Source organism: Acomys minous (assembly GCF_964271855.1).
Source record: "Acomys minous genome assembly, chromosome: 3".
Taxonomy (NCBI): Eukaryota; Metazoa; Chordata; class Mammalia; order Rodentia; family Muridae; genus Acomys; species Acomys minous.
In genome coordinates, this window is record NC_140485.1 from 103,246,978 (window position 1) to 103,269,811 (window position 22,834).

General features: G+C 41.7%; 1 protein-coding gene across 6 annotated transcripts in view; it reads left to right on the forward strand.

The window, feature by feature from the left end:
• Positions 1 to 284: 284 nt before the first annotated feature.
• The window catches only part of SLC35F1 (solute carrier family 35 member F1), a 487,869-nt gene continuing 465,319 nt past the window's right edge, over positions 285 to 22,834 (forward strand). For 2 of the 6 annotated variants that reach the window (XM_084777329.1, XM_084777330.1), the window contains exons 1-2: positions 317 to 664; positions 18,379 to 18,501. The gene's annotated coding sequence lies outside the window, so the exon portion shown is untranslated. Of the gene's footprint in view, positions 665 to 5,076; positions 5,135 to 18,378; positions 18,502 to 22,834 lie in introns of all 6 variants that reach the window. The other 4 variants (XM_084777332.1, XM_084777331.1, XM_084777333.1 and 1 more) reach the window with 4 other exon arrangements.

A 22,834-nucleotide genomic window follows, 5' to 3' on the forward strand; every position in this document is an offset into this window, starting at 1 on the left:
GGCACTGGTTCCTTAGTTCAGTCTTGGAGAAAGCAGGCTAAGCATAAGCATTCATCTTTCCTTCTATTTCCTAATTAGGGACTTCTTTCGGTAATCAACAGAAGAAAAAAATACCAACAGAGCCACTCCATCAGCAAGGACGGGGACCCAGAGCCAGTTCCCCAACCAAAGCTGTGGCAAATCAATAAGCCCTGGAGACCTGTGTCCTGGTCAGCTAGCTTGTGAACTCTGTCCAAGACATGGTCAACGATCCCCTTGCCTATAGTGTAGTGTCCACGGGCATAGTTAACGGCAGCATCTTCCTTGCCTGTGATGAGCTGCTCAGGGTGGAAGGGTTTTCAGTAGGTATCTGTAGGTATATGGGTTTCAGGCCTATAAACACTGCCTGGGGCCCATGCTTGCCAGCGTCTGTCTCACTGAAGAAGGTATTGAAAGAATCTGCTGCTTCTCTGCTAGTCACGTCATTTGTCATCTGTTCATCAGGCTGGATGCTGTGTTCCAGGCAGTAGAACTCCCAGCAAGCATTGCCAGTCTGGACACTAGCCTGGCCAACATGGATGGAGATGCACTCACTCATGGTAGCTATGGGTTAGAAGGCGAGCGTGACAGAAGCAGATACTTGGTCCTGGGTCCCTATTACTATTCCCAGGAGCTAAGAGTTGAGGTAAGGAATGCAGTTTTGTTACCCTTTTCATTTTTCTTAATAGCATCTCTTCTAAAGTATGTAGTTTGGATGGTGACATGGCACCTAGTTTTTGTGAAGACCAAGAAAGACAAGTATGACAGACATCTCATCACTTGTTAAGTCGGAGAGATTTGAGTGAATACAAATTTCTCTATTTTCAAGTTAACCTCATACTCCTAATTTTCTCTTCAGAATCAAGTAGCATAGTGCCAACATCCTCGTAAGACTCAAGACTCCTGCAAAACTTTAAGTAAGATTAGACTTGAGTGTGTGTGCACATCTCTGTGTGCAAGCACAGAACCTAGCTTAGTCACTGAAATACAGTAAATAATATTTTTTAAAAAGCTATTAAATCCTTAAACTTGCAACATGTTTTTGTCTATTTTGCTATTTTAAAAAGATTTATTTATTATGTGTACAGTGTTCTGCCTGTATGTACACCTGTACACCAGAAGAGGGCATCAGTTCTCATTATAGATGGTTGTGAGCCACCATGTGGTTTCTGGAAATTGAATTCAAGACCTCTGGAAGAGCAGCGAGTGCCCTTAACCTCTGAGCCCTCTCTCCAGTCCCTATTTTATTTTTATTTTTAATTTTTTTATTTTTTTGAGAACATGCAGTAATGTATCAGGAGTTTGGCTCAGTATATCAAACTTTGATGAGACTGTCTGGTCTAGGGAAAGGGCTAGTCTGCACTTATGGTATGCCTTCTCCTGGCTCACCAACCCAAAAGTGTGTCATGGCTGCATAAGGAAATGGGTGTTCATTTTTATCAGGTACAGTGATTGTTGTTTGTGTAGGAGGCGGCATGAGCAGAGCACAGTGGGTAACACCATGCTCTGGCTATGTTCATTTTTACATACCTTACACACAAGGCTGGCTTTACCCACACGCCTTTGATGAGAGGTTGATGACAGAGCATTAAAAGCCAGGCAGTGATGGTACTCAGTTTCTTGACAGAGTGCAAACTGGGACTAGGCACAAATTTTTGACACTGTTTCTCTGAAACTGCGCCTGTTTCTTGAAATATGCCTACAGCCCCAGAAACGCATGTTAACTTCTTCATAGTTTTGCAGAGCTAGGAATTGAACTTAGGGCCCCACACATAATAGGTAAGTACATTACTATTGAGCTATACTCCCAATCCTAGGAATGCATTTTAGGAAGGAACCTGTGGCTTAAGCATCAGGAAGGATAAAGGGCTGCCTCATCCATTGCTACATCACTCTAAGCTCCTATCTCACTTACCGCTTACAGCCTGCTCTAACTCCCTTTTCTATCTTTCTGCTAATGGAGTGCAGTTTTGTTTACATTGTACCTTGCTCAGTTTCAAGGGATGAATCATAAATTGATTAAATCAACCTCAGCAATGCTTGTCCTCCTTTGCCAAGCTTAGCTTAGAGATCTGCCTGACGGACCATAAGGAGTCACCTGGGAGAAATGAGAAAAATACTCTTCACAGGTCTTTGGCAGAAAACAAACCTAGAGTCAGGTGTGGAGGAGGATCTCTTTGTATTCTGTGTCATCCTTCTGCTTTGGAGGTTTTTTTTTTCCTCCTCACTAAAGTCATGATGCTTCAAGCTGCTGCAACTGCACCGGACTCTTACACCATTGAGCTAACCTCAGCCTGGAGGTGCCTACTCTAGACTTGTTAAGCCAGATTAAAATCAAATGGTCACTTTGTTATGCTTTTTTTTTTTTTTTGGTTTTTTGAGACAGGGTTTCTCTGTGTAGCCTTGGCCATCCTGGACTCACTTTGTAGACCAGGCTGGCCTCGAGAACTCACAGCAATCCACCTGCCTCTGCCTCCCGAGTGCTGGGATTAAAGGCGTGCGCCACCACGTCCGGCTTTGTTATGCTTTTATAACCTTGGTGCATTGTGGGTACAGTTTGGTGTTATAGTCAGGGTCTGAGAATGCAATTCAACACAAAGTCGAGTTGATTACATCTGGTTAAAAGTTGCTCTCAGATTTATTCATCATAATATTATCTCTGGACTGTGCTTTTTGTCATCTGTGGCAAAACATTCGGGCTCCAGGCATAGATATTTTCTTCCCAAGTCCAAAGGTAGATTGTTCAGAACAGGCTGCCTGGAGCCGCTGTGTTGTTGATAAACAGGCTTGTTAACAAGTGTATCGTGGCAGCAGAGATGTCACAATCTCCACGAACATACATAATTGCTATTTGAATAGAGACAAGGCCATGGTTGCTGTCATAGCCTGAATAACTAACTCTATTAAAAACAAATCAATTGACATTCAAAACCATAATATTTTCCTGATGGTTGTGTTTCTTTAGCCTTTATATTGGCTTGTTTTTATACAGTGTTTCCTTGCCAGCCTGCTCTTCAAAAACTTGCTGAAATCTGTTACATGCTTGACACACAAAATGTGTTTTGCTTGCCCCAGTGGCTAATTAATTGAAGTGGGAAAAAGAAATTTCAAATATAAGTGATTAACAACATAAGCTTAGAAGTTACCACCCACACATGAAGCCACTCTTCAGTGAAAAAAAAAAAAAAGCATTACTTGAAACCGTAAGGGAACCTAAAGTTCATCTTCAAGGAGAAGAGGATTGGATTCTGGTAGAAGGTTCTAGTGTCTTCAATTTATTTACATAAAGACCTTGCTATGTGCTTGTAGCTCTGTCATGCTTTAGAAATCAGACTGAATAGAGGACTTTCTGAAGTTTTTTCTTCGATGGTATATTTAATGTTATAAAAACATTATTATCACCCAGTTTTATTCTATAAAGTATATTATAATGTCATTTAATTATATTTAAAAAACTTGTACCAGAGCCAATTCCCATCTAAAAAGGAGAATCTTGGTTTTGTTTGGATTGTAAAGTGATAAAATGTTCTGCAACATAAAAACTAAAGTGTGTGTTTAATGCTCAACTGTATAATGTGCGTGCTCCCGTTAGCTCATCCTCCCACAGGGATCCACTGCTGACTACTTAATGCACGCATTTTCAGTTCCTTATGCATATCCGATATATGAGGTATTTTATCACATACTGTTCTGTAAACTGTTTTGCCATTTGAAATGTATCTCTCGAACATGTCTCCGAGTCTCAGCCCATCTTCAGTTACCCCGCAGCATCTGTAGAGATTCCATAATCCCTGCCTTCAAACGATGTTTTATTTGCATGCAGTGTACATCCTTCCTACTGCAGGACATAAATCACCTTAGGCTACTTGTAACACATAGAAGAATCTCTGTACTGTGTCAACAATTGTCTTACTGTATGGCTCAGAGAATAATGAGAAGAAAATTCTGTGTATGCTTAGTAGATATGTAATTTCCCTTAATATTTTGTTTTTTTAAAGTGCTTTTGTCTCATTCTCTCTCTCTCTCTCTCTCTCTCTCTCTCTCTCTCTCTCTCTCTCTCTCTTTCTTTCTAGATTTAAGTATAGTGTTTTATCTGCATTTATGTCTACTCACCAGAAGAGGGCACCAGATCTCATTATACATGGTTGTGAGCCACTAATTGCTGGGAATTGAATGCTGGAACTTTGGAAGAGCAGGCAGTGCTTTTAACCTCTGAGACATCTCTCCAGCCCATTGTTTTTAGGTTTTTAAAATAAAGATTTAATTATTTTGTTTTATATGTATGAATGCTTTGCCTGCACGTATGTATGTATACTGGGCGCATGCAGTGCCAGAGGAGGCTATAAAACAAAACTCCAAACATCCCAACTATTTGAAATAATTCCATAGAGCACATGAAAGCATCCATATCCTCGTATACTGATTTGAGTATTCTCCTGAAGATTAAGAAGGAAACTGAATTACTTTATTAAATGATAATGCTTTAAAATATAAATTCAGACTAGTAAAATGTTCTAGGAAATTTATGTCAATTTATATGCTCCCTTCTTCCCTCTTTTCTCTCCCACTTTTTTTTTTTTTAAATGGACTCCTGATTACCATGCAACTAACGCTGTAGACTAGGCTGGTCTTCAACTTGTGGTGAATATTTGTCTATCTGGAAGATTAAAACAACAATGTGGATAGTTTGCATTATAATTAATGATTATCGACTTTCAGTTTCAGGGAGGCATACACATTCACACGATAGCAGGTGATGTCTAGAAAAAAAGGGGCTAGTCTGCCTCTTCATTGGCTTACATCTCCGTTCAAGAGAAGGATGTTCCTTCTTCCAAATCGGAAAGAATCCAATAGTAAAACAGTGTCTGTATATACGATACTCTATATGAATACAGACAGTTCAAGTAATATGACTGATGATGATAAAAATTTAACCCTGTGATACCTCAAGAGTGGCTGTATTTTGAAGTGCAGCTTGGGGGAGGAGGTGGCCATTTGTTTCTAGAGGTAAACGTATAGAGCTTGCACATAGTGGTGTGTGGCTTTTCCTCTTTTTAGTGACCCTGCTACTCACGGATCGGTGAGGAGCTGTGGCTAAGCATTGCAACCTGAACAGGTAATGAGCATCCCCAAAGCATACGGCCTTAACTTTCCTGCCTCATTGTCAGCTGGACCAGCTTCAAAATGTGGGTGATCGCATTCTCTTTTGCTACCGGTGTAAGATTTTTGTGCTGGTATTTGAGATGGGCCTAGTAACCTAACAGAAGCCTAGCAATCTTGAGTATGTTTCTCTCTTTCCGAGTTTAAGACTTCACTGGGGCCACCAGTGAGATGGTACAAAGGGTCCAAATGCCCTCACTGGCCCTCGCCTGACAGTCTGAGTTTGATGTCTGGGTTGCAAGGTGGAAGAAGAAAGCAGACATCCAAAAATTGTCCTTGGCAACCCTCCACACATGTGCTGTGATGTGCACATGCCCACGCTAGCACACACATGGCATACAGGTATGCACACATGCACATGTGTACACGTTCACACATATATAATAATGCTAAATAAAGTGAAATTCAGAAAGACCTTATTGTGAACACAACCAATTTAACGCAGAAAAAAAGGAGAAATGCAGTATAAGTTAGGTAAATCTCCGTTTTCTGTAACATTGCACTGTAGTGACTCGAGAGCACATGTCAGAAATGCAAATGACCTTGCAGACAAATGATTACACATCCTGTCCAAATCTAACTAAGTCTGCCCCTGCTTAGCTTCCAAGATCAGAGGGAACACACCAGGAGACCTCCACGGTAACATGGCTGTAGACCAAATTACTAGACGGGATACAATAGCTCAGCAAATTTGCTTTGCAAGAGGAAAATATAAAATATATCATTTATATTACCACATCAAAATAAGCAGAGAAGCTAGAAAGATAAAAACAGATTCCATTTGAAGAGTAAAAACAATAACCCAAAGGTGACCTGGATATGAAAATGTGCAAATTGTCAATAGAGAATATTAAAATGTGTTACCTGAGGAACTCATGTAAAAAGAACATAGAGCGACGCACTGTGCTAACAAGTGGAGAGGGTGGGTCCTGTAAGCCGATAGCGTTTCTTTCTAGAAAAGTATCCACAAACCTTATAAACTCAACAAGATCTCAGTGGTCCGTGGTTCTTCGTGGAACATGACAAACTGATGCTGAAATTCATGTGCAGGAGGCCAAGATATTTCCCACATAAAGGACAGGGAGGGGGAAACGGTTCTGAGAATGCAAAGGAGGGAAGGCTGGCCCTTGAGATCTGAAGGGTCACTACAAAGTGACAGTGACAAAGATGGCGCCCCAGACGTGATCAGAAAGCTCAATGGAAGAAACTGCTATAAGGAGGACTTAACCAAATCTACATGATCTTATGACCACCAGGCTCCTAACAGCGATTCTACCTCGAGCCAGCACAGAAACGATAGCCTTTACCACACAGTGCCACTTCAGTGGAAATGCACCAGGTAAATTCAAATAAAATTTCAGGCTAAAGAATTAAACATGATCAGATAGTTTAGTTTTACAATTAAGCTTAGTTGTTTAGGGGCTAAGATGTTTTTAGGTCTAGATAGATGTTTTAATCTGATAGAGATGAGATATGATAGATATTGATTTACATTCAGAATTTTAGACTCAGACCAAGATAGGAAATATGTTTTCTTCAAGGTTGCCAAATGCAAATAGCAAAAACACAATGAATGTAACATTAATATAATTCCTGATTAGTTCATGATTCATCTTGCTAAGTTTAGCTTATCTTATATATGTGTAATAATATAAGTGTATATGTAAAAACCATTTAAAAAGAACTGAACATGAAGTATAAATTTAAAACTCTTGGAAGAGAGTGTTATTGAACATTCTTTGCAATCTCTGCATAGAGAAGAGCTTTACTAGCATAAAAGCCCCAAGACATGAAGGACAAATCACAAAAACGCGAGGAATAGTCCTAGTTTAAAAGGTATTTAACGGGTTCAATTACAGGTAAGAGACTGAAAAAGGTAATGGCAGTAAATATAATTCACAAAAGAATTAATATTAAAGATATATGAAATAATAATAAAGAAAGGAAATGACCCAATATAAAAAGACAAAACGAGGTGGGCAGTGGTGTCGCACATCTTTAATGGCAGCACATGGGAGACAGGCAGGCAGATCTTTGTGAGTTCGAGACCAGCCTGGTCTACAAAGTGAATCTAGGACAGCAAGGGATACACAGAGAAACACTTTCTTGAAAGACCAAACCCAAAATAAGAACAACACACACACACACACACACACACACACACACACACACACACACACACACAAAACAAACAAAAAAATTCAGAAAGGTACATTTTAATAGTCAACCACAGCAGAAGCACAAATCTAAATGACCAATGAATATGTAAAACCCAGCCCAACTTCTAGTTAGGAAAGTAAAACTAAAAGTGGTGTTAAAATGATATATCCAACATTGACAAAAACGGATATGTTTGGCAGATCTTTGGAGTCTTTGGGGCTTTACTACCTCTATGGCTTTGAGAGCTAAGAGGTAAAAGCATTAACTCCGGAAGGAGCCCTCCTCTCTTGCTATCTGTGACATTAAACAAATTCTAGTTCAAATGCCCACAGCTCAGCTCCCTCTTCCATGAAGTGTAAATGATACCAACAGGCAAAACATACATTGAGATACTTTATATTCCCAAGGTTTGTGTGGCCCCAGGAGGGGAACTGTAAGCAATGCCCTTGCACGGAGGAAGCACTGCACAGGCAATGGCATTTTTATTTACTTGCTAATATCACACACAATTAAACCTACTGGTTCGGTTTCAAGTACCAATTCTTGAAAACCCTTGCACCTGTGGTCAGGGGACATGCAACCATGTATGGCAGTATTGGTATTGATTATGTTAGCAATATTAAAACTATCCAAATGTCCATCAGGAAGAAAAGAGATGAAATGTGGAAGATTCTGTCAACGTTAATTTTATATTAACAGAAAAGCAATGTGGAGACTGATCTAGATGGCATTATTCCATTTATTTGAAATGTCCAAAACAGTATATATGTTATGGACAAACAAATGTAGAAAAAAATACGAGAGGAGACACGAATGAACCTACTGTCTTCAAGATGGTGGTTACATGTGAGTAAGAAAAGGCCATCAGTAGCCGGAGGAATCAGGGATCCAGGCTGACAGAAATGCGAGCACAACCTAGAAGCCTCTACACCACCGTTTTTGCCTAAGTCCATGAACAGGGCAGCAGAGGCAACAGCAAGATTCCCCAAGACCTTGCTGTTCGCACAGATCATTACTTCTCATGTCATTGGTTAAAACTAGTCCTTAGGCCCCGCCCATCTGGAGGGCGTTCTTTTGCTGCCCAATAGCAATAGCTCCCACGTCTGACCTGTAGTCTAAAATGAACTGAAACACACTCAACTCCAGAATGAATAGGCGGTCCACTGTATTATTTGCTCTTGATCCAGAACTCTTCAGTAATCCAGCCTTTCTGGGTTGCTCCATCTCTGATCTTCAGTGAGATCTGCCAAGAGATGCCAAATCTTATTTCGCAGTCGCCAGAGGGGAACATGGATTGCCGGTATTTGATCCACCAGTAATTCAAAACATCTGGAGTGGGTATACATTTTGTTTTGAAGTTTTCATACAAGTATCTGGAACATTTTTGCTTTTTAAAATTAAATGTTAAGTAGTAATCATTGTAATGATTCTTTTCAAATAACTTAGGGCTCACCTCTCGGTGGCAGAATGAAGCACATTGATTCCAGAGTACTCGCATGAGGTGCTTGCTGCCTGGTAGAACTTCCATGAGCTGGGGAGGCTTTGAAAGGATCATTCATCAGAGCCCGCAGTTTTGGCAAACCCTGAGCTACAGCTTTAATTAGCATCACGTTGCTTCCTTCAGTTTAGAATTTTGCACAGGTTAAAGCAGCCGGGGACATATTTTTCTAAAACCCACCTGCTCAGTCAGCATCGCGTACCCTTTGGTTTTCCATAAATAGCCCAAGGTGAAGAATGGTCGATCTGCATGTTTCCGGACTCACAGCTTGGGAGTGCCACAACCAAGCATATGGAAAGATAGAGTTCTGGGGCTTTGTGACTTTTCTTGAGCCAGAAAAGTGGGTACCAGAGGCTGTTTCCTTAATACCTGCTCCAATCCCCACCTGGCCCTCTGGCTTGGAGCAGTGCTTGTAATTAAGTCAGAGCTTCAGCTGCTTTGATGTTGTCCTGAATAGTATTTAACATTCCCCCCACCCAGGATCTGTAAACACCAGCATTCACTAGCATCCTCATATATCATTAGAAGAACTGCTTACATCGTTCAGTTAGACACCTGTGACAGCTCGCCTTTTAATTACATATAGGTGTTAGATAATTTGGCTCTATTGTTAAGTCAGTAAACATAAGAATTGAATAGAACAAAATCTGTCCCAAGGGCATAGGATGCAGCTGTATTTGTTAATTGCTCCTCTCCCACCCCCCACCCCGAGTCTTGGGGTACGTGTCACTTTCATTCAAATAGCACATGAGATTTGGGAGTTCCTCTCTAATTCTGGAGGTGACAGGCAGGGGCATGTGGATGGGCATGTGCCAACTGTGATGGCTCGTGCGGTTTGCCTCGGTGGAAAGTAGCTTTGTGTTTAGAGAGGTTTCCTGGGTTCTCTTTGTCTCCTCATTACTTCCAGAAATAGACACCTCACTACAGACCCATCCTACATTTCATAAAGCTTACGTCTTGAGAACCAGCTGGACATTTTAACAAAAGGAATAAAATGCAAAGCACAGGCCCTCTCTTTCCATGCTGCCCGTTTTCCCTGGTGCAAGTTGAGCAGAGTGTAACTATGTTTACTTAGAGTATGCTGCACAGGGATGCGCTTCTCACAGGCAAGATTTATTGGCTTGCTGTCCACAGAGAACCTCTGAGTAGGCCTCAGTTGCGGAGGACAGCCTCATCCAGTGGCGGCATTAGCCACGATGGGGACCCAAAGGCTTTGAAACATTTTGACCTGATGTGCATCCACTCTGATGGGCAATATTTGCCCCCCAAATGCCGCTGAGATCTTGTCACAACCCATACCAAAGACTTTTCCTTCTGCCCAGGACTATTTCTTTCCTCTTTTTTCCACTGATGTTGATCCTTAACTCTCTGGAGGCCAAACTATCTCAGTGGTCTGCTTTTCAACAGTTTCACCTGCGACGCTTTCCTTGTCAGTCAACGACATATCCCAAGCACATCTGTGATGTTTACACATTCAGGAGTGGAGCTCAGGCAGGCTAAGGGGTGTAATGCCGATAGGGTCATGGAATTATGGATTCTAGAAAATGCTAGAATGCTTAGTGGGGCTACTTTGCAAGGTGGTAGAAACCTTAGGGGGTGGGGTGTACCTAGGGGAATTAGGTCACTTAGTGTGTGTCTTTGACGGTTACAGCAGTCCTTGGCCCCTTTGTCTCTCCTGGCTTACTGTTCATGAGGAAGCTATATTGTCATGGGCCCCTGCTGTCATGATCGCTACTGTACATCTCACTGGAGAGTGCAAGGGCAGAGGCCCAGGGACTAGAAGCTCCGAAACCAAGAGATATATTCTTTCCTAAGTTCTTCCTGTCAAGTACTCTGTCACATCGACAAGAAAGCCAACTGACAGTGGGCTGAAGCAAGCACTGTCTGACCACCCTGAAAAAAAAAAGGACTCAGCATATCTGGGTATCACGGGGTAGAACTCAGAACAACAACAACAACAACAAGAACGTCTAGAGAGATGGATTACTGGGCATTAAGCTAGATAGAGAAGCTGTAGGGTGCTGTCAGAAGGCTTGACCCACAAAGGGTTCTACAGGGTGTGACCTAGTCCCAAAGGATCTCCCCCGGTGTGAGTCAGTTTAATCAGTGTGGCCAGAGGCAAGGAAATCTCCTGGTGTGTACTTTCCCTTTCTACTGCTAACCCCTGTGAGACAAGCAAGCCATCTGGTAGGGGGAGAACGGAAAGTGGCATACAACCTAGGGGAGAAGCCAGCTCGGCTCCTCTCTCAAAGAGAAGCTTGCAAGAGTCGTCACCTGGGGGTGCTGGGTGCTGGACGCTGGTGCTGGGTGCTGAAAGATGGTTTCCTGGAGTCTGTTGTTTCCTTAACAGCAACTGTTCTTCTGCCTTTGAAGTTACTGCAAGGAGAAAGCTTGCAGAGCTTTCTTAGGGATTTATAGAAGGGGTTTGTGGCACAGGGGATTTCCATAAAGGAGCTGACAACAGCCCTAGTAGGCAGTGCTGAGAAAAAAAAAATCACTTAATGAGGCCATGAAAACAGTGGTGACAAATAACATAGGGTCTGGGGAGCTAGGCCACCTGGTTCACAGGCTACACTTAGTAGCTCTTTGATCTTGAGCATGTTACTTAAATTCTCTGAGTTGCTTTTCTCGTCTGAAAAATGGGAATAATAATAGGACGCACCCCATGAGGCCACTGTAAGAATTAAATTGGCCAACCTCTAACGAAGGCAGAAAATAGCTAAGACGTAACAAATGCCCTTGTAAACATTGTTACGGGCCAGGTTATTTTGCTGAGTATCATGTGAGCAGGCAGAGGAGTCCATGGCTTCAGAGTTTCAGAGTTGAGAGCAAGCTAAATGCCAGCTTATTAAATGAGTTTTCTCATTTAGTTTCCTAGTTTCCTGAACTAGGAAAGATCAGTCTGTGCCTAGAAACCTAGAAAACGCGAGCTTCCCGTCTCATGTCGGCGCTGTGGATTTCCTTTCTTCTATAGAGAGGGTGTGGTGTATGTACGCTCCTCTGGTCAGATATGTGGACACTGGTAGCACTCTTTCGCAGGCATTGGAAAGTGCTATTTTATTGAGAGAGACAGACAGACAGACAGGGAGGAAGAGAGGGAGAGAAGGAGAGAAAGAGAGAGAGGGAGGGAGAGAGGAGAAGAGAAGAGAGAGACAGAAAGAGAGAGAGACAGACAGAGAGAGGCAGAGAGAGGACAAAGAGAAGGAGACAGAGACAGAGAGACACATACACAGAGATCCATGCTTCTAGAAGAAATGTTGAAGGTGGAGCTCATGATCACATCAGGCCAGCAGGAGGCGCTGTTCCTGTGCAAATCTTATAGAATGGACAAATGCCGCTCAGTATTCAGGACATCGTGCCTCAGACTGACTGTTTAAATAGCATCATTTGATAAAGATTTCTGGTCTGTTTTGTTGATATTTGTGAATTCCAGTGTTGGCTAATAAAAATTCTTTTTAAATTCCTTGCCCACAACTTCAATCTGTATGCTTGTAATTAAAAAGCGTAGAAAGCCAGATTTTTCTTTTTTTTTTCTTTTCATCTCCTGGAAAAGGAGATGTCTGTTGTTCAAAATCTGTGGAGTGGTTTCCAAGTATTCAAAGCAGAATTTAAAACAAAATTTGAAGAGAACTTCATACTTACTTTGTATATTAACGTCATGTAATTTGTTCTTTGTTATGATCTCCATTGCGTTTAAAATCAATCAATTTTATATCACATGTGATTGTAATTGAATTAAATAATAACCACATTAAAACAAGGTCAAGATTGTGTGGTTATGTTTATGTCACCAGTTTGTTGCTGTCTGTTGTGAATTTGTTCTCTTGTCATAGAAATAATCTGAAAATATAATTTTCTGGTACTAGGAAAGTAATCAATACAATGCTTTGTTATAGGAGTGTGATAAAGTTATGAGTATGGGACAGATATTACCTTCCTAATGTGGAGCACACAGGCACATAAAGGTGCATAGTGTGTGTGTGTGTGTGTGTGTGTGTGTGTGTGTGTACGTGCTTCTTCACCTTTGTGACACAATTTTGAGCCTCACAAAAAGTAATTTAAGTTAATGAATTGTTTATCAATTGTGCCATACTGGCATTTGTAGGAATGAAACCGTTGGAGTGGTTTTGGTTAGTTCTCTTTTTTTCAAAATTGATGCATCCCTAGAAACCTCTGAAGGAGATTATTCCTTTTAAGTTTGTATCTCAAAAGCAGGTCTTGGGACCAGGGAGATGGCAGTGTTTAAGAGCACTGGCTGCTCTTCTAAAGGTCTTGAGTTTAATTCCCAGCAACCACATGGTGGCTCACCACTATCTATTGTAATGGAATCTGATACCCTCTTTTGTTGTGCAGACCAACATGCAGACTCACATACATAAACAAACTTTAAAATTCAAAGAAAAAAAGCAAAAACAACAAAACAAACTCAGTCATTAGCCAATTTTCTTTTCTTTTTCTTTCTTTCTTTTTTTTTGAGACAAGGTTTCTTTGTGTAACAGCCCTGGATGTCCTAGACTCACTTTGTAGACCAGGCTGTTCTCAAACTCACAGAATTCTGGGGCTAAAGGCATGAGCCACCACACTCGGCTTCAGCCAACTTTCAACAGCCATAAACCACAGTCTTAGTCCATTTTGCAGACTAGGCCATATACAATAATCATGATTTATTGGCTCCCATTTCTAGAAGCTAAGAAGTGTACTATTAAAATCCAAATTAGCATCTGGCAAGGTCTTCTGACTGTGTTGCCAGTGGTGGATGTCAAAAGGGAGCACAAGCCAGGGGCACACCCACATTTTCATAGTGACACCTGCTGTACTCATGAAAGTGGAACATGCTTGCTCTAATCATCTCTTAAAGATTTACTTGTTGGTACGACTACCATGGCCCTTAAATTTCAGCATAAGATCTGGGGAGGACAGTATTCAGAGCATGGCAGCCGCCCTGTGAAGTTAACTTTCCTGCCAGTTAGACTTGGGATATTTTTCTTAAATAGAACCTCAAGTTATTGACTTAGTGACCTTTTAAGGTGAATATTTTTTCATTTAAAAAGTAATCATTTGTGTGTATATGTATGATGTGTGTGCATGCCATGGCACTCATGTGGAGGCCAGAGAAGAATTCTCTCTTACCACTTTTACAAGGGCTCCAAGTCTTGAACTTAGGATATTGCGAAGGCATCAGTGGGCAGCAATTATTTTTACCAGCTGAGCCATCTTGGTGCCCTGTGGATGACTCTCTAGCATTTAAATGTAATTATAAAATGTCCAGATTTTAGAACACAGCAGATTTATGACTTCACATTTTAATTTAAAGGTAATCTTGAATAAAACCTTGATCTTTTGATCTGTGTTGTATGTACTTTACTCAAAGATGGCTTATTAGCATTTAAAATCAAAATGGCAGTCCACACTAGAGGCAGCTGTTTAAGTAATATTTATCTAAATCTGCACCAGAGGCCTTGTTCTTTAGAGAAATAATGTTGAAAATGTTATAATGAGTTGGCATGATATTTTCCTCTCATATGTTTTATTTATTTATTTATTTATTTATTTACTTACTTATATATTTATTATACAGGGTTATATAAGGCTATTTTCATGCATGCATAGAATGCACTTTGAGCATATTTCCCTGTGCTGGCTAGTTTTAAGTCAACTCGATACCAGCTGGAGTCATTTGGGAAAAGAGACTCTTAATTAAGAAAACCCTTCCATAAGCTTGGCTTGTAGGCCTGTGTGTTGTGCATTTTGTGAATGAGTGATTGATGAGGGAGGGCCCGGCCCGTTGCGGGTGGTGCCACCTCTGGGCTGGTGGTTCTGAGTGCTTCGAGGAAGCAGGCTGAGCAATCCACAAGGCGCAAGCTAGGAAGCAGTGGTCCACGGCCTTTGCAGATTCTGCCTCCAGGTTCCTGCCTGGCCTCCCACTGTGCTCCGTCTTTTATTCCTTCTCCATCTCTCATCAGTTCATTTGTTTCTCTAGACAGTTTCACTTCTGCTCTCACACACTCACACTCATCCATATATGATTTTATGTATCTATAAAATCCAGGACCTACAAATGAGAGAGAACATATTCTTTTTGAGGTTACTTAATTCCCTTGATGTGATCGTCTATACTACATATGCATCTTTTTTTCCCTTTATGGATGAACAAGTTTCTATTGTGCATCTAACTCACATTTTCTTCATCCATCCCTCTGTTGTTGGACAACTAGGCTGGTTCTGTCGCCTAGCTATTGTGAATAATGCTGCAGTAAACACTGATATGCAAATGTCTTTGTGTTATGTTGACATGGAGTCTTTGGGTAATTACTGGGGAGTGTTATAACTGAGTCACAAGCTAGTTTTACACACACACACACACACACACACACACACACACACACACACACACTTTGGTTTTTTTGAGCATCCATGTTGATTTCATTGGAGGCTAGACCGGTTAACATTCCCAACAACACTGTATAGGTATTACATTTTATCTATATCTTGGCCAGTTCAAATGTATTATATCAGATTTCGGTATATGGGTTACTGCGGGGAGATTTTGACCAGTTACTTTTTGGTTGAGTTTTGTGCACAACTGCACTGAGTTGAACGATGCTCTCGGTTCTTTTATTGAAAGTCTGTTGTGCCCAATAGCACTGGGTGATGAGGGCAGGGTGGGGGCCCTTGCTGTGGGCTCCCAGTGACCTAGTTGCAGACTTGGTGTGTGTTTTGGGGGGGAATGCCTCAATCCTTGCTCTCTGCCCTCACAGGTTTGTGGGGGCTCTTGTTCCTGCTCCCAGCTCTGTGAAAGTCTTTCCTCTGCAGATCCCCAGTACCAAGGGACAGGAAAGAGCAAGCGGTCGCTCAGTGGTTACCACTGACCTCAACTAACCCTTGCTTTCTGCTTCAAAGTCTTCTGCCAGGCGTCACTGGCAATAATGTATCTTAGCCTTTGATGGCCCATTTAGCGGTCCCTGTATGTGCTAGGGGGAGCACTTCCTGGCAGGCCTCACAGACCTTGCTGGGCCTCTTGTGGCAGGAGGCCATGTGCTCACAGCTCCCTAGGGAGCCCATAGGGATCCTACCTGGGTTTGTAACTTCACTTACAGCCATTGCCTCCTGTAGGAATAAATGTTGTTAAGTACTACATTGACCGTTCTCTCTCTCTCTCCCTCTCTGAGCACATGGAAGAGGTTTCTAATCTCCCATTTTACCCATTTTATTGACAACCCTTTTGACGTTTTGAAGGTGCAAAACCATACCCATATTGCTACATCTTTTTCATTTTAAGTATGGTTTGCAGTACATCACCCATCACAAAACAGGATGTGTGTTAGGTGTTGTAAATGAACATAGTTAGGGTAGGCTGAGCTGGGCTCTGAGGTTTGGAAGGCAGGTATATTAAATGCCTTTCGAGTCAAGTGCTCAACATATAATGGCCTTATAAGGATGCAACCTCGTTGTCAGCCAAAGAGTGTCAGCACACAGTTCATTAAGAAGAGTGAGCAGGAGTTATGGCGAAGAATATTAACTGTCAGCCTGACTGAGGAATGCATCAGAGACAGCGAAGCACACCTCTAGGGGCATCCGTGAGGGCATTTCCAGACACGATCTCATCTGAGGGCTCTGACATGGCACATGGACCCCTCGATGCATTCATAATCTGATGAGAAGGTTGGGAGCTGGTACAAGAGATAAAGTGGGGCCTCTTGGAGGCAGTAGTTGGTCACCAAGTGGTTTTGCAGGGACTGTAATTGTCCTGGCCCCTTCCTGTATTCCCTTTCTTTACTTCCTGGGTGTCACGATACAAACTGCCCTGTCCACTCTGCTGTCCCTGCTGCCATAAATGGATACCTCTGAGATCCTGAACAAAATTGAATCTTTCCATCCTTGCCTTGTTCTCTCTGGCACAAAAGTATTGAATACATATGTTCATCATTTCAAGAAGATATTGGGGAAGGCCAGCAAACAACTAGCAGGGACCACAGTGTACTGATGTACTGTTTGGAGCTATGGCATGGCTGGAACAGTGTTTAGTAACTTATCTTGTTATAACGGAGGTGGCAAAGCTTATTCATCCTGCCTTCAGCACGATATTATGGATGCTTTGGAATCTCCTTCTGCATGCATCTCATAGTCAAGGGTCATCTCGGTCAGCTTGGGCTGATGCGATAGCACAACATCATAGACTGGGTAGCTTGGAAAACCTCCATTTCTCATAGTACTGGAGAGTGACAGTGAGGAATGAGGAGGTGAGCATGGTTGAATTTTGCTGAGGCTTCCCATCACTTGCCACTTGTACTAAAGAGTGTCTACACACGTGGAAGAGAACAAGGGCAGCCAGTGCTCTTAGCCACCAAGACGCATCTACAAGCCTTTTGGTATTCTTCTTATAAAGGCTGTAATCCTGTAGTGAGAGTTCTACCTTTATGACTTTATCTGAACTCACTTATAGCCCTGAGCCCCTACTTCCCAAACCTGTCACTCTGGGCCTTAGGGTTCTGGCATATTCATTTTGGAGGCACAAGCATTTATTTTTGTAATGAGGGTAGTCTGAAAAAAGACTTTTTAATAAGATCATGTCTTATGGTACATATGGATACCTGATTGTAAATATATGTCTGTATGTGTGCACAGTTCAGTCTGACTTGGTTTCTTTGAATCATATAATTTGGCAACTAAATGGCAGGAGGGGCTGGGTAGGTGTCCGTTCTCTAATCATTGATGGCGATTTTAGTTGTCCCTGCCTTAAGTTAAACAAAACCTAAGCAAGGTGGTGGCTCAGACCTTCAATCCCAGCACTTGGGAGGCAGAGGCAGTCAGATTTCTGTAAGTTGGAACCCAGCCTGGTTTACAGAGTGAACCCCAAGACAGGCAGGGCTACACAGAGAATCCCTACCTTGAAAAACCAAACCAAACCAAACCAAACCAACCAACCAACAACCAACCAACCAACCAACCAACAACCAACAAACTAACAACCAACAACCAACAAACGACCAACCAACCAACCACCAAACAAACAAACAAATAAAACCCCAACTCCATCTCTCGGGATCCTTTCAAGCTGGAGAAGGGCTTCCTCTGCTCCTTCATCTCTTCCCTCTAACAAACTCAGTACAGGAACAACGTGAAAACACATGAGCTGCGCACGCAAAGAACTTCAAACATGATCTAAATGCAGAAGACTCAGTATTTGCATCCTGAGCCCCGAACCACAGGGAAGGTTCAACATGATCACAACCGGAGGACTGTGAGGCCTTGAAAACTGTCCCGGGCAAGTGAGGAAGGAACAGAGGCATCTGACTGGTTGCTTAGTAGTTGCTCAGACTCTTCCAGCAATGAGCTTTGCAGACTCGTTTAATTTTCTATGTTCTCCGCGCTCTAGCTAGAGAGGCACTGTACTATGTTACATAGTACAGCACCGGAGAAAACAGAGAAACTTCATTTGCAATTTATTTTAATTTTTTCATATTCATTAGCCATTGCTTAGGTGTTCCTAGATTTATGACTTTGAGTCACTTGAGCTGGTGACATGTTTCTTTTTTTTACAGCCCCTGCAGGTACTGTGTTGGAATTCCTGACTCTATTGGTTTGCTTTCTGATGTGGTGATGAAACAAAGGTCCTCGGGATGCCAGAAAATGACACTGATCAAAGTCAACTTGGGATGGAAAAGGTTAGTTTGGCTTACATGACCTGATCACAATCTGAGGGAAGTAAGGTCAGGGACTCAAGGAGAAGCAGAGGTAGAGGCCATGGAAGAGAGCTTGCTAGAAAGCGCTCTCTGTCTCTGTCTGTCTGTCTGTCTAGGTGAGACATTGTGATTCACCTTCTCTGTGTATGTGTTTTACTTACATGCATTTGTGCACCACATGTGTGCTTGGTGGCCACAGTGGCCAGAGGAGGGCATCAGTTCCTTTGGGACTGTAGTTATGGATGGTTATGAGCTGCCATGTAGGTGCTTGGAATTGAACCTGGGTCTCTGGGAGAGCAGCCCGTGCTCTTACCCAACGAGCCATTTTCCAGCCCCCAACTGGCTTTCTCTTGCTCTCTGTAGAACTGAGTGTAGTCACATGAATAATCATGCATGCAGTTTTATTTGGTCATGTTGAAAATAATAGTCTAAGGCTCGGAATAATTAGGTCAGACAGGCCCGTGGAATCGGGCCCCCTCCCCCATAGAGGAATGCCGCCTTTGAGTCTGCTGCACTTATTTGTTTGTAAGGGGTCAGACCCATGGCCTTGGAGCCCATGTGTTTCCTGGACTCTTTCATGCATGGATTTCAAGGGCAACTGTTAGATGGCTATCCATGCTGTCTGAGGATTATAGCTTTCACTTCCAGTCAATCATTCAACAATTAAACTCTCGAGTTTAGATAATTTTTTAGAAGAGTCTCAACTCCTCCCTATCTTATTTTCTAATATTTTTGTTAGGATTGGGTTTAGTGTATCAGTGTGATTGTAATTTTGGGCTGTATTTTTATCTATTTGCTTAAAAATATGTCTAGCTTTCCCCAAAGTGAAGTCTAAAAATGATATCAAACACACACTTTAAAATTGAGTGTCCTTATGTTCAAGGCACTGTGCTAAATTCTTTAAACAGAAACCAAAGTCACTCTGCTCTTTACTTTTTAACCCACTGATTACACATTTTGCCCTATAATTATGGTACAGCCCCTCAGAATTGGAACCTGGTTATCTCTCTTTGAAGTTTAAAAGTATGTCAAAGAAGTAACGTTGTGCAGACTGAGCAGATCATCTTTAGGAACACACACACACACAGACACACACACACACACACACACACACACACACACACACACACACACGCACACACGATATGCAATTACAGTCAATGAAAAAAGAGACCATGAATTTGAAAGAGAATAAGGAAGGGTACATGGGAGGGCTTGGAAGAAGAAAGGAAGGGGGGAATATTATAATTGTGTTATAATATAAAAAAGAAAAATGAAATTCACAAATGCAATTAATGAAGGTGAATGAAATTGTGTGTGTGTGTGTCTGTGTGTGTGTGTGTGAAGAGATGTGCATGAAAAGAATGTTGGGGTGACAAGCAAGGGTAACCCTGTAAGAAAGTAACCAGGGATGGGGCGGAGAGAAGGGAGTCAAGAAGCAATAACGGATCAGGAAGATTGTTGAGAGTCAAGTGGAACAAAGCCTGAGAAATGGCATTACCAATACACGAGACTGCATGGCCACATTATTAGTTCACGCATCGAATGAACAGAGAGAATTTAGGAAGTGCATTCTGACCTCTGTGCAAGGCTGTCCTTGAATTCCCTCTTGTCCTCTCTGCATAATGTTTAGCTTGCACTTTTAATTCTTAGCATTCATCACCATTTTCTTCTTTTGCTAGCTATCATTCCACTTTAAAAAGATGCTTTCTTCTCCGTAACACCAGGTATTTTATTCTCCCAACCCAGGCAGGGGCTCCCTATCTTGTTCCTTGGCTCTATTTATCACAGGGCTTTGAGAAGATATATGAAGCTATGTGTGTGTCTCTTGGGGGCTTTAAAAGACTCTGCTTCTAAAGGACAATTATGTCTCCTTATATTACTTCTTTTTTTGAATTTTATTTTATTAATTTATTCATATTACATCTCAGTGGTTATCCCATCCCTTGTATCCTCCCATTCCTCCCTCCCTCCCATTTTCCCCTTACTCCCCTCCCCTATGACTGTGACTGAGGGGGACTTCCTCCCCCTTTATATGCTCATAGAGTATCAAGTCTCTTCTTGGTAGCCTGCTATCCTTCCTCTGAGTGCCACCAGGTCTCCCCATCCAGGGGACATGGTCAAATATGAGGCACCAGAGTACATGTGAAAGTCATACTCCACTCTCCACTCAACTGTGGAGAATGTCCTGTCCATTGGCTAGATCTGGGTAGGGGTTTGAAGTTTATGGCCTGTATTGTCCTTGGGACAGAGGGGAGGCCATCCTATTGGGACTCTAGATGAGAGAAGCATGGGAGAATAGCAACGTAGAATGATCCAGAGGGTCTTAGAAACCTACAAGAAGAACATTATGATAGGCAGATTTGGGCCCAGGGATCCCGCTCAAATTACTTCTTAACTCTCCTGAAGCTGTTTTAGATCAGGTCCCTCTTCTAGTCCAAGTTGGGAAGTTCAAAACTGCTCACAGAGATTGTCATTCCTACCTCGACGAGCAAGTTGCTTATATATAATTTTTATTTTTACTAGGATGTGACCCAACATTAGCACTCTAATTTTAATGTATCTGGAGCCTTCCTTTAAAACATTCTAAATTTACATTTCTTATTTTTGAGAATTTTATGTATGAGTATTGTTTTATATAGTTTTACTTCTCCCCATTCTAACTCCTTCTGAATCCTTTATCTCCTTCTCAAATTCATGACCTATTCTTCTTATATTATTATTGTTGTACACATGGACACATGCATGCATACATACACATGTGTACATGCATGGACAAACATGCACACATTCATGTGCACACATATGCACATGCATACACACACACACATGAACACATGCAGACCTTGATTTGATATCAGGAATAGCTGCAGTATTGTTCTTTGCCTAAAGATTGCCTTGTCTTTTCAGGGTAATTTGTACTTTCATATGAATTTTGTTTTGTTTTATTCTAGTTCTATAAACAGTGCTATTGATGGAAATTGTGTGAAATCTGTAGATAGTTTTACTAACATAGATGCTTTTTATAACATTATTTCTGCCAATCCATGAGCATGAGAGATCTTTCCATCTTCTTCAATTTCTTTTTGTGGTGATCTTTTACTTCTTGGCTAGGTTTAGTCCTACAGATTTTTATTTGTTTTTGACACTATCATGAGCAGGATTCCTACCTGATTTCTTCCTACTCAAGTGTATTATTGGCATATAGGAAGGTTGCTTATTTTTGTTTGTTGATTTTTGTACCTTGATACTTTACTGAAAATATGTATCAGTGATAGTCTTCTGGTGAAGTCCTTAAGTCTCTAAGGTATAGAATTCTGCTGTCTGCAATTAGGGATAATTCAACTCTTTCTTTTTCTATGCATACCCGCTTGTTTCCTTTCTTATCTCATTGCTTTAGCTAAATTTCAAGTACCTTACTGAATAAGAATGGTGAGAGAGGGTATCCGGGTATCGTTCTTGATTTTATGGGAAATGCTTTGATTCTCCCTGCCTCATTTGGTATAGTGTCACCCATAGGTTGCTGTAAATTCATAGAGAGGGAAAGCCCATGTTAGTTGAAAATGAGATGAAGTAAAAATATTGGTGAAAATGTAGTGAAAAAAAGGGAAAGGAGGAAACTTAATAAAACCATAAAATGTAGAAGCAACTTATTGCTGTTCTTTGGAACTTGGGGACCTTCCAGTTGGGGGGGGGTGTCACTGAACTTGTGGACTGCGGTCTTTCCTATGATTTATGCTGATGTTGAACTTGTTCTGTATAGACAGTGATAGGCGTGGGTTTCCTTTAGAATGAGTGGGTTTACTAAGCATATAGCAAGTAGAGGCAAAGCAACAAAGCGGTAAGCAGCAGATAAGTAGTGGAGCAGGCACGCCCATCACTCGGAAGGACTGGAGCATCCTTATGGGTCAGGTGATGAAGGGCATCCCAGGAAGGGTACCTTCCCCTCAAGGGAGACTTCCAATTAGCCATTCTCATCACAGTTTTTTCTTTTGTATTATTGGACAAACAGTAACTAAATCTTAAATCTTGAGAAGGTGCCAGACAGTCCTGGGGAAGCTTCTACTCTTAGGATGCTTTGCTATTCTCCTTTCTCCTTGTACCAGGATCAGGGGCCCAGGCAATCCGCAGATAAGGGATCTTTGAGAACACTGGAGTAAATTATACAAATCTTAAAACAGAAAATTGTTTTAAAATATGATAACCTCTGATCAGTAGATCTTTGGAAATAAAGATGTCTGTGTGCCAGTTCTGTCAGGATCACGCCACAACGCATTCAGTCAGCCTTGACTTTGAGTGAATTCAATACTTTCTC